The following is a 10,000-nucleotide window of genomic DNA, read 5'->3' on the forward strand; positions in this document are numbered from 1 at the left end:
GTTCTTAAAATATTTTGTTTTAATTATTCATTATTTTTCTTGTAGGTTATTTCTTTCCTTTCCTCACTGAGCTATTTTTCCCTGCAGAAGCCCTTGGGTATAAGCATCCTGCTTTTCCAACTAGGGTTGTAGCTTAGCTAATAATAATAATAATAATAATAATAATAATAATAATACTATGACTATGGATAAAGAGATAATGCAAAAGTAAGTTGTAGAATCTTTAAAGTAAAACGTCCCACAATTCGCTTAGGAATTGTTGGAAAAGTAAGACGAGGAAAAGGAGAGGTGATTCTCGGAATGAAGAGAGAGAGAGAGAGAGAGAGAGAGAGAGAGAGAGAGAGAGAGAGAGAGAGAGAGAGAGAGAGAGAGAGAGAGAGAGAGAGAGAAAGAGTCGATAGTTCCCCCAAGAGGTTCTCCCCTTCCGCCGCACCGAGAGGAAACGAGAAAAAGATAGAAAATACAAAATACCTCAGAACAATTCGTAAGAAACAAATCCTCTTCCGAGAGAGATACAAAGACTTTAAAATATTCATTAGCGAGTTCGGGTCGTTTTTCAGAATGTCCACGTAACGGAATTGTTATGTCTTTGGCTAGGAAATATGGAACCAAAAAAAAAGCAATCTACATCGACGATATTGCGTTACATGGTTTCTGTACAGCGTAAACATTTCCTACCTAGAAGAAGAAGAAGAAGAAGAAGAAGAAGAAGAAGAAGCCAACACAGAACAAGAGTGGATGAAGAAGGAACTAGACAGTGCGTTGCTTTCATGAGCAATGCCATCCACGTCAACTATATTAAATTGAACTGTGAGAAAGAGAAGATACACACATAATACTTAAAGAAATATACCGGGGCGGGGTATCTGACTCCCTTCCTCTGTTACATAACACGATAACTACTAGAGTTACATAAATAATGTCTTTGTCTCGTGTTACTTTCTCACTCTGGAATCTTCTTAACAAATTGACTGTTACAGTAGAAGCATCTATATTAATTCAATTACGTACATATACATTGACATCCTTTCATCCAATCTGCACATGTTATGCATTTGGAGAAATAAGCTAAACACGAACTTCGTTAAATGTGGGGAGGGCGATGGGCTCGCACACTCATCCTATAAAGACGCTGCATATATATATATATATATATATATATATATATATATATATATATATATATATATATATATATATATATATATATATATATATATATATAGGAAGTGACGCCTTAATACTTGTCTTATTTCTCAGCAAGTTTTTGTAAGAGTCAAGTTGCTATCCCTCTTTTATTGAGTCCTGCAGCTACAGATGTCCTTTTTACACTTGGGTGGACTTGGGCCAATAATCTGGGATAAAACGATGTCTTAGACACCGTCATCGGAATATTGCATAACTTATCCCTGGTTCGCGTTGACCAATTCCTAACTCTCAAGGATGGTAAGGCCGTCTTTCAGAAGGACGCCACTAAATAGGATGTCTATTCGGTCATAGGTTATTACAGTAAGAAATCGTAGGACAAAGTTATCATAAAACAGTCAATTTTTTTTAATAGATACAGAAATTTTGATAAGCTTCTCCATCGCCACTAGTTGTGTCTGCAGAACTGTCATCTAGTGGCCAATGCAGCTAGCGTACATGTCAAACCTTAGTCTGCCTCCTTCAAAGCCTATTACATAACCAGGACTGCAAACTGTGTTGGTCCCGATTCATTGGAATTTCCTTGGAGCAGTATTCCTTTAGACTTGCTACTGTTCTACTCTTACTTTGCAATGAAGTGCAACCTCCCAGTGCAGCCAAATCTAGACTTGTAAACCATGTTGGTCCCTAATACATTTTGGGTGCTCTTGTTCTTCAAGACAACTTGCAATCTCACTGTGCTATTATTTCATGGCTTTCATGTTCTGAAGACACCTGTTGGACATACTCTTTTTCTCATATAATTGGAACTAAAATATGGACCATATTAAGAGGCACCCAACATAATTTTTTCCCCAATCATGCCCCTTCCCATCCTAAAGGCTAAAGATGACAGTGCTGAAGATACACCTTATTGTGGAGCCTTGCTTCAGATTCCGTTATGTTTAATAGAAAACCATCCTTATACGTCAAAATTTATTTTAGAGTAAAAATTTCTATTTTTTTATTGGATTTTTGTCCTTATTTCTTTCTTTTTTATTTACTGTGCTAACCTATATATTGAAGCGAAATTCTATAGTTCAATAGCTGTAGCCCTGAAGAAAGTCGCAAATTAATGGCTGAAACAGCTGTCCACAAGTAAATGGTAGAACTTAGTTGTAGTTTTCATCTTACCTCTGTAATCTTAGACACAAGGATGAGAAGAATAGTGCACGATTGGAAAAAAAAATTTCTTGGGAGTTTTTGGATACCTCAGGTACACATTAAGTACAATCATATAAGAATATATTCATGCCCACATGCTTATATCATACAGAAAAGACCCCACCATCAGCCACTTCATGTAAGTTAACAGAAGACTTATTGAACATCGCATTTTACCCCTTATCCCACTATGCTACCTGTTTAATGTGCACTTATGTAATGATATCCCCTCTGTTTCAACACTTCCTTCACACCTAGTGAGCGCTATATTGGTCTCTGTCGTCTCCCCAAAATACTTGGATTATCTATTCTTTTAGTCACCATTCTCACCCCATGACCAAACCACCTCATACCACCTTGATACACCATCATGATATTAGTATGTCGACTACAGTTTCGTTCTCTTTAGTTAATGTCCTTTTATCATGGAAACCCACTTACATTTGCTGTACACATTTAAACATTTAAAGAAGACATGCACACACTGACACAATAGAACGTAATTCCGGATAGGGCCGGCAATTCATTGCCAACAAAAGGAGAATTTAATTCGGAAACAATAAACCTTGCAGTGATTTTGTCCGCTAAGACAGACACAACAGGGAGATATTCTTTCATAGAACTCCTGATAACGCTGTGGTGTAGTTTAATGCAACTGCAGAGTGTGTTTGCAGACGTATGGATTCCCATTTCCCTACGAATAAACGAAGAAGAGGAACTGCACACGATGGTCACTCGTATAATACGACGCAGAACTTCTGTAAATGGTTTCTCAGATCATTCTAACAACCTTCCCTCTCCCAGCCCTTTACATGTGTGTGTGTGTGTGTGTGTGTGTGTGTGTGTGTGTGTGTGCATTGCAGTCTGTACGTCTTCCTGTGTCTCTGTCTGTTCTCCTACCCACCACTTTCCTTTAACCCCCAACTTCCTCCACTCCCATAGTCCTGCCTCCTTTTGGTTATTTCCCCTCTGAGTCTATTTCCCCTTTTACTCGAACGTGAGCTTCTCCATGTATCCAATGTATGTTTACATGTATATCTGCATTTCTATACGATTCACTCTCGTTTCTACCCACTCTTTTCGCAATATCTTGCCCCGGTGAGCGCTCTCTCTCTCTCTCTCTCCCTCTCTCTCCTGTGCTATCCTAGCACCAGCAGCAGCACCAGCACTACCACCACCACAACCTCCACCAGCAACCTCCTCCACCATCGCTACCTCCCCTGCAGTGGCGGGAGTCCGTCGACTGTCTACCCATAACACGACCAATTTCCCAGAGATTTTCGACCTTGTTTCTAATGTCTTGGATCACCATAAATCTCCTTTGAGCCGCAGTGCTGAAAGAAGCTCGAACTTCTAACAAGTGGAAGCGTATTAAATCTATTTCATACGTAGAGTTATGTCTCTCTCGGACGAATTTCTATTTATTAGATTTTTAATCAGCCAGAAGATATTATTTGTTTTGGTTGTCGTAAAATCGATCCAGCCGAGATCCCTCTTTCTCCGTGTGCCACCTTAAAGACTTAGTACCGCTTTGGTCCGAAACCGTCGGAGAAATGTTGTGTGACATGGACTACGGGTTCAGTATACTGTAAGAATAACGACCGGCTGTTTGTAAGGAAATTTGTTCGTTCCGATTAAAATAGTGATTTTTGTCTCGTCATAATTACTTGAAAACATTGATATATATATATATATATATATATATATATATATATATATATATATATATATATATATATATATATATATATATATATATATATATATATATATATATATAACAAATGCTGCCTTTTCTATTCCATTGTATGACAAAACCCTGAGCATGTCTTCATTCATGTCTCGGTTTGGCCAATATTATATATATATATATATATATATATATATATATATATATATATATATATATATATATATATATATATATATATATATATATATATATATATATATATATTGCCGTCGTATTTTTAGATTTAGTATTCAAGGGGTTTCAGCAACGACGAGAATTACGACTCCCAAAGTTTACCAGAAAGGGCGGGAAACCTCGCTGCCCCTGACTGCACAATTTTAGACTCGGTTATTTTTAAACTGCGATATTGATTGCAATGTTTTAATGTTAGGTTTCGGTTCGTTTTTTCCCCCAAATGTTTCCTTTTGTAAATGTACCGCAGATCGGTTGTGTTAATTATATTGATGACAATGTTCAATTTAGTTAATTTAGACCGAAGATTTTTTTTTTAATCCATACGAACGCAGTACCTTTCAGTGTTAGATTCGTTAGGGATGTTGAATGTGTGTTATACAAAGAGTAGATAAAACGGTGCATTTTTATATCTATTCTGTAGTTTCATTGCATTTTCAGTCAGTTGTATTGAATAAACACCTTATATTTGTTTTATTAATTCAATAGGATAAAAAATAGCATACAGCTGTACAAGGAAATTATACGACATACTGTATTATGAAAGCTTCTTGAAAAGATTTTGAGTTTTGTGAAATACGACATAATTGTCTATGAATTAACTTAGCATTCTTTAAATTTCCGTGGAAAACTGCACTAAATATACTGTACTATAAGTTGCATAGATCTAGTTGTAACTGAAAACTCGCCTGCAGTGTTCATAATCAGCCTAGGGTTTCCGTAGATATTTTTCGAAATAAGAATCGAAATATTTTAGTTGAATTTTTATTATAGTAAAGATACAAGGAAAGAAAATTTGCTTATAATTTCTTGAGAGAAAAAAATAACTGCACGAATGTCAACCATTGGCAACCGTATCGAACACGGCATGAACGTACCAAATCGTAAGTTATCGTTGTGATTGATGGCCAAAATGGCTTAGATGGAAACCCAACAAATAGTCTCTATTGATTGACTGCCATAACCATACTGCTACTCTATATATCGTGTCTCTATTCCAATGTTACCTTATTTTATTTCGTTTTTTTTTTTCGTGGATAAAAGAAGTCTGTTTCATATGATACGAACACTTCCCGGCAGCTGATGAGACTCTCTCTCTCTCTCTCTCTCTCTCTCTCTCTCTCTCTCTCTCTCTCTCTCTCTCAATTCCTTCTTTATAACTATTGTAGTGTTTCCATATCAGTTTGAATCTCTCTCTCTCTCTCTCTCTCTCTCTCTCTCTCTCTCTCTCTCTCTCTCTCTCTCTCTCAACTTCGATTCTTGTACAGTTATTCTCTCTCTCTCTCTCTCTCTCTCTCTCTCTCTCTCTCTCTCTCTCTCTCTCTCTCTCTCTCTCTCAAAACTTCGATTCTTATACAGTACAGTTATTCTCTCTCTCTCTCTCTCTCTCTCTCTCTCTCTCTCTCTCTCTCTCTCTCAATATGATTCCGTCGCACTCACCAATGTACTGATACACACTTCACACTTGGTGTACATACGAATGCAAATATATAGGTGAGTACCGATAGACAATACCCTGATAATGTACACATCGTGGTTAAAACAATGACTTAACTACACAATCAAACACTATTTGAAATTGTCTGCATATGTCTAAATGTTTCACTTAAACTCTCGTATTATACAAAATGTTTGGGCATGCGCGTGAATCTGTCTCCTCTTCACGATTATATAGAGAAGGATGGACGATGAAGTAACTGATAGATGATGTTATGAGATAATGGATTTCATTGGTTGAGGTTTTGGTTTTCCCGCCAACTTCTTTAATAGAATTGATTGTATATATATATATATATATATATATATATATATATATATATATATATATATATATATATATATATATATATTCTTAGGAAACTGGTCTAGCGTAGAGTAAATATTTTATTCATGTATTTCATATGAGTATTTAAGTGGTGAATAGCCAGCTCTTAAGGTGATTCCCTCTCATGTAGGTATGAGTTTGGTATGTATATTACGTAAGACTTTCGTCTTTTATTTCATTGTATTTTTCATTCGTCAGTATATGTAATTTTACATTATTTTTAAGAATTAACTTTTTATTTCACATAGTTTTAACAAAGTCTTATTTAATCTGCTTAAGAGTGCTATACGACCCTACTAGGTATGAACGAGGTCCAGCTTTGTGCAGTGGCAGTATCGTAACCAATGAGGGCTAACTGAGGTGCGATTATTGCTAGTTGAAACTTGAACGAGGTCTTATGTAATTTTTTTTATATTTTATGAGGTATGGCATAATGTTTGTGAGAAAATATGCAATTCTTATATTTGCCACATGTTTTGGAAGGCTCTCGAAAACCCAAACGTAAGTTTTCATCCTTTTTTTATTTCCAAGAACGTTAGGTGGGTGGAGCTGTAGAGAGAGAGTTGCCTTGAAAGCAATTTTTATCTCGTTGGTAACTTTGCCGTCACTAGGCGTCTGCCCCCAAGCCACGAGCATAATCTGTTTAGAATACTCTAGAAGTTACTAAGTTCATATACATGTGCCCCTAGGATGCGTAGGGCAGAAGAGAACCAGCCTATTCTGTGAAAGAACCAACATCCCCTCTCTCTAGTGCCTCGAGTGAGTCCTCTGCAAAGTGTATAAGTTTAGATATAAGATACATCGTGTGTAGTGTGTTTAAACGTTAAGGAAGAGTCTAAAGGTGTTTTCAATTTATTGTGTCATTAGATGTGCTGGTGTTATATAAATTTCTGTACCTGACCCTGAAAGATTTGTGCGAAAACGTGAAGTATATTTTTATCGCTATCATATTAACTTCGGGTGAGCTAAACTTGCAAGTTTATCAGTAAATTTATGTAATTTCTTTAAGAGTTTAGGCATTAGAGTGTTAAAGGCTAACTATTTTCATTCAGTATCAAGATTAAATATTAGTGTAAAATTTAATTTCAAGTAAAACAGGTGATTGTATAATTTTCATGAGTATTTATTTCTTTTGTCTTAGTTTAAGGCTTTTTGTAGATTTAATATTTTGAGTCAAGTGATTATATAATTCTCAGAGTGTAACATTTCTTTTGTCTTAATCTAAGCTTTGCTCAGACTTAATATTTCGAGTGATTTATTTTTTATGTAAATTCTTTTAAGGTGTTGTAATTTTTATAGAATATATTATTTTTGTAAAAACTGTATTATTTCTATCACCAGTGTTTTCACAGTACTCTCTCGTATCCCTGTTAAAGAATCGAAGTAAAAGGTTGTTTGAATAGTCCTTAATAATAGTTACCCCAGTTTTGTTTTGAGTGTGCTTAAGAGACCTTTGGATAGTCAGTGTTTTTAAATATTGCCGTCTGGGAGTTGTATAATTTTCTCAGGAGTTCGGTTGTTACTCAGATATAACAGATTTATGTAAAGACCAACTGGTAAGTTTGGAACTCGAGAGGTTGTGTAGCTTGCCAGCCGTAATTATATATAGTATATAATATATATATTATATCTATATATATATATATATATATATATATATATATATATATATATATATATAAATAAATATATATATATGTGTGTGTGCATGTGTATATGTTTAAATATGTATATCTATCTATCTATATATGTAATCAATATAAAATATGTATCAAGCCCCTAAAAGGAAATATTAAAATTAAATTGAAGCTACAATAGCCGTTCGACTTAATGATATTGTCAGACTCACAATGAATAAAAACAGATACTTTATATTTACATAGAACAAGGGATCCCTATTAGGGTAGCTTCTCAAGTCTTTAGGTAATCGGGCTTAAGAAAAAATTATAAAAGAGTTAATGATGACAAACTCGTGCAGGTAACTATAGACTGTAAATATTATGTGTGTGTATATATATATATATATATATATATATATATATTATATATATATATATATATATATATATATATATATATATATATGTGTGTGTGTGTGTGTGTGTGTGTTTTGTGTGTTCGTGAGAGAGAGAGAGAGAATATTTATATGATTTTTCACATTAAACGTCTTGCCACTGGGTGTGACGACAGAGAAAATCAAAATAGGTCTTTTCTTTCATTACACAATTGGCTCATCATTATCCACCTTAAACCCTCAACAACATTTTCTCATTTCTTATGGACCATTTCACTAACTTTCCTCCTTTCAGTTAAGTTCACGTTAATAGCATGTGTGTATGTACGGTTGGACACAGGAATTCTTGACACACCACGATTTGGGGAAATACACCAAACTGGTGTTGTATGGAGAGATGGCAGAAGTGGTGGGAGGGGCTAAATAACGAACTTTGCCTCGCAGTAAGGGTGTGATAGGGTGTATTTTCTCAGAGCGAGGTGTGCTAGGAATTCTTGTCCAACTGGAAATGTGTACATTGCAATTCTTGGTTTTATGTAGCACACTCGAGAGTCAACTATTTTGATCGAGTTTTCATTATAGTCACTTCTGGAATACAGAGCTTACTCCATTCCCCTGTGTTCCCTAAAATGGTCAACTTGACTGTTTTTAAAGAGTGGGTTTTGCATGTGTGTGTGTGTGTGTGATAGAGAGAGAGAGAGAGAGAGAGAGAGAGAGAGAGAGAGAGGAGAGAGAGAGAGAGAGTGTTGAATGTGAGTTATTAAGCAAGCGAAAAGCTTTAATTTTCTTTGTATATTTTATGAATATTGTAATAATAACTTTGGAGAGAGAGAGTTGAATGTGAGTTAGTATGGAGGCAAACGCTATAATTTTCTGTGTATTTCATGGATAGGGTAAAAATTACTTTGGAGAGAGAGAGAGAGCTAGTATGCAGGCAAAAGCTATAATTTTCTGTGTGTAATTTATGAATAGAGTAAGAATTACTTGAGAGAGAGAGAGAGAGAGAGAGAGAGAGAGAGAGAGAGAGAGAGAGAGAGAGAGAGAGAGAGAGAGGATGGAAGTGAGTTAGTATGCAGGCAAACGCTATAAATTTTCTGTGTGTATTTTATGAATAGAGTAAGAATTACTGAGAGAGAGAGAGAGAGAGAGAGAGTGAGAGAGAGAGAGAGAGAGAGAGATGGAAGTGAGTTAGTATGCAGGCAAACGCTATAAATTTTCTGTGTGTATTTTATGAATAGAGTAAGAATTACTTTGGAGAGAGAGAGAGAGAGAGGAGAGAGAGAGAGAGGAGAGAGAGAGAGAGAGAGAGAGAGAGAGAGAGAGAGAGAGAGTTGAATGTGAGTTAGTATGCGGGCAAACGCTATAATTTTCTGTGTGTATTTTATGATTAGAGTAAGAATTACTTAGGAGAGAGAGAGAGAGAGAGAGAGAGAGAGAGAGAGAGAGAGAGAGAGAGAGAGAGAGAGAGAGCACGCATGCTTTCCATCAATAAAGTGACACCGTCAGATCTTTTTATTTAGCATCATCATCAAAGGCAACTTCTCTTTGTCGTTATAACAACGAAACATAAAAACAGTGTTAAAAGTCCTCCTTTATATATAAAAAAAACAATCGATGAATTATATAAATATATTGACACCAAATAAACAGAGGCTGTAATTTATCGAGGAAATTTTGTGTTTTGTTTTTGTGAAAAGTTTGTTTTGAGAGAGATCGTTATTTTGATGGAAATGATAAATATCTATTAAATAATACAAATAATATGGTTTAATTTTTCATAGATAGAATGTGAGATTCGCTTAAAAGTAGATGAGATATTCAGTAATAACACCAGAGAGAGAGAGAGAGAGAGAGAGAGAGAGAGAGAGAGAGAGAGAGAGAGGAGAGA

At 35.4% G+C, this 10,000-nt stretch overlaps 1 protein-coding gene and 1 non-coding gene across 2 annotated transcripts in view; both read left to right on the forward strand.

Moving 5' to 3' along the window:
• LOC137624229 (uncharacterized protein PF3D7_1120000-like) overlaps window positions 1-10,000 on the forward strand; it is a 147,872-nt gene that overhangs the window by 31,499 nt on the left and 106,373 nt on the right. The window lies entirely within an intron of this gene.
• On the forward strand, window positions 6,414-6,550 carry LOC137625112 (U4 spliceosomal RNA). Its single transcript, XR_011040821.1, has one exon. It is a non-coding gene; the product is annotated as a U4 spliceosomal RNA (small nuclear RNA).

This window comes from Palaemon carinicauda, chromosome 31 (assembly GCF_036898095.1).
Source record: "Palaemon carinicauda isolate YSFRI2023 chromosome 31, ASM3689809v2, whole genome shotgun sequence".
Taxonomy (NCBI): Eukaryota; Metazoa; Arthropoda; class Malacostraca; order Decapoda; family Palaemonidae; genus Palaemon; species Palaemon carinicauda.